We start from the raw sequence: 3,134 nt of genomic DNA, 5'->3' as shown, positions 1-3,134 counted from the left end.
CTGTGTGAACTGCCTTACCCTCATCAATGGCCTTAGTGACTGTTTCAAAAAAGTCGACTAGGTTCAAAAGGCAGGATCTGCCTTTGACAAAGACGAATTGGGTAGGATCCAATGTCTGTAGGTCTCCAATGTCTTTGTTTATGAGTTCCATAATGATCCTTTCCATAGCTTTGCAGACCAGGCTCGTCAAGCTTATGGGGCGGTAATTTCCAGGGTCCGTAGAAGCACCTCCTTTGTGGAGTGGGACCACTGTTGCTGTACGCCACTCTTTGGGTACCTATCCTGTAGTAAGGCTAAGATTAAACAGCAGCCTTATGTGCGGGTTTAGTTCCTTTTGGAGTTCATGTAGTACGCAGCCCGGGACACTGTTCGGTCCCATTGATGCTGTGTTTTTAGCTTTGGAGAGGGCGGCTCTCACCTGGGCATCTGAGATGTTAGGGAGGCTACACTCTGCTGGGATAGATATTTCTCCTTTTGGGGGGGAGGGGGCGGAGAAATTTACACTGAACCTGTCTGCCAGAATGTTGGCAATATCTGTGGGTTCAGTCTATTTTGTGTCATTTTGGACTAATTCTGAGCATATCTGGGAGTTTCCACCCAGGTTTCTAACATAGCTAAAAAAGGCCTTGTGATTGTCTTTTGTGTCTTTTGCGGTTTTTCTCTCAAAGTTGGCTTTGGACGATTTTATGAGTGATCGAAGTTTTTTGCTAGTACTGATCAGAGATGCCTTCCCTTTTGGGGATTTTGCTCTGTCATGTAGTAGCTTCCTCCTCCTGTTGTAAAGTTTGTTAATGGCTGGGGTCCACCAGACAGGATGCCTGCCTTTGTGGGAATGGGTCTTGGTTTTATTAGGGATTGCATGATCCATGCATTCTTGAAGGTGTCCGTAGAAGGCATTTATAAAGGATTCAGCGGTGTGGGTTGTGGTTTCCACTGGCCCAGGGGCCTTGAAAGATACCACTTCAGTTTTAAGAAGTGTGAAGTCAGCTTTTGAGAAATTCTTCACTGTGGTCTTCTGTGCGGGGGGGGGGTGGGATGTAGATTTCCAGTGAGATTAATTTATGGTCTGATCTCACCAATGAGGGGTATACTTCTGGTGTGGAGCATTTTGTCCCCATGTTTGTGATGATCAGGTCTAGTATATTATCTCCTCTTGTGGGAGTGGTGACTAGTTGTTCCATCGCATTTGAGTTTATGAATTCTAGGAACCTTTGGGCTAGGGTGTTGGGGCTTGAGTAATGTTCCCAGTCTATGTTTGGGTAGTTGAAGTCTCCCAATATGATGGTATTTGGAGAGACATTCATACTCTCCAGTATCTTCAGGAAGGCTGAGTGGGGTTCCTGTGTTTGAGAGGGTGGTCTGTAGCATGCTACAAACTGTAGGGCAGTTTTGCCTATGGTTAGTTGCACCTGGATGGTCTCCGATGCTTCGTGCATTGCCACTAACCTGGAGGTGTGGGTATCTTTGATGAATACGGATACTCCCCCTCCTTTTGTTGTTCGGTCCAAGTTTTGGGGCCGGAAAGCATGATATGAGGTATAACCTGGTAGTGCTGGGGTGCTCTCAGGAGCCTTGAACCAGGTTTCAGTCACTGCACAGACATCAATGTTCTCCATACTGAGGAGGGCTTCGAGAGCATGCATCTTGAGGTTTAGACTTCTGGTATTGAGCAGCATTACCCTTAGTTTTTTTTCAATTGTGTTTTCTAGGGAGGTGGGTTTGTCTTTTGAGCCTTGCCTAAAAAAGGCACTATGGGGGTGGCAAGAGCCTTGGCCAATATCCGGAAGCCCAGGGGTGACAGGTGCAAGCCGTCCCTTGTGAAGCAGCGTGGCTTGTCAAGCATGTCATCCCAAGCAGACAGATATTGGATCCCCTTAGAATGACACCAGTAATTAAGCCAATTGTTAAAGCTGATCATTTTGTCTCTGTACTGTGGCATCATTCTTGGTGAGGGTAAGATGCTTCTCAGGGTCAGGGTCATACTGGCCTGGGCTACATAATCAGAGAGCTCCTCTATGTCTCTTTTCATGTAGTCCAGGGAGGTACGTCTCAGGTCATTCACACCGGCATGGACAATGACTGAGTCATATTTGTACTTGCTTTGGAGTGACCTGAGTGCTTGTGTTATGTGGCGGATTCTAGCACCCGACAGGCAGCTTACTGTAACCCTTTCCTTGTTTCCTTATACTGGGCATGCTCATACACTTAGTAGCACAGGGCTGTGTAGGATGCACTCTGATTCTAAACACGGAAGGCCACAGTGGCCATGCTCATACAGTTAGACATACAGAACATATTGTAATGGTCTCCAGTGTTAGTAGTTGTCATTGTTATCAGGAACACTACACTACATGTATCTGACACTGGTCATCTACACAACACTTGCTGCTGTCCGACACCTTAGATGTATCAGTCTATACCAAGCAAAATACTACCACTCACAGTGATTTCATGCTAGGAATGGCAACTGCTTGACCAACACAATGAGCCAATGTCCTGCTGTAATTATGAGGTTGTCCAGTGTCTGTCAGTCTGGGATTACATGACTGACAGAAGACAAGCCTTTGCCACAGATCACATGCATCCATGATTCAAGGGAGTGTTGATAATACCTCATTCACATTTGCCCATATAGTGCCATTCCAAGGCAAATGACCTAAACACAGTATAACACCCTGACACCTAGAAGACAATTGCATCATATGCTTATGCTAACCAGTGCTAGCTGTGTTGCTGTCGTAATCACAGCTGCTCACTGTTGAACCTACAATGGGGAATACTGACATCTGTGCAGTGAGTAACACCTGGTTGACGGATCTGTTGTGCACAATAGCACTACCACCATATAACTCAGAACCAGACATGTGGGCCATAACACTGGTACGGACCACTCCAGGTGGTGGTGTCCCCACATTCATAATGGCTACTCACATGTACAGACCAGTACTCCAAGATATATCATCACAGATGAGCTAGGTGCAGGTCACAGTGTCAAAAGCTGCATTCTAAGATGTAATCCTCAGACACCACCATGTCCTCAGACCACCAACACACATCCATACATGTGGTATGACATGTAATGGAACAACACCAAGTAACCTTTGACTGGTGGACTGTACCTAGCCCTACAACAA

This window comes from Protopterus annectens, chromosome 5.part0 (assembly GCF_019279795.1).
Source record: "Protopterus annectens isolate FY-2018-M chromosome 5.part0, PAN1.0, whole genome shotgun sequence".
Taxonomy (NCBI): Eukaryota; Metazoa; Chordata; order Ceratodontiformes; family Protopteridae; genus Protopterus; species Protopterus annectens.
This window is presented reverse-complemented; position numbering follows the sequence as displayed.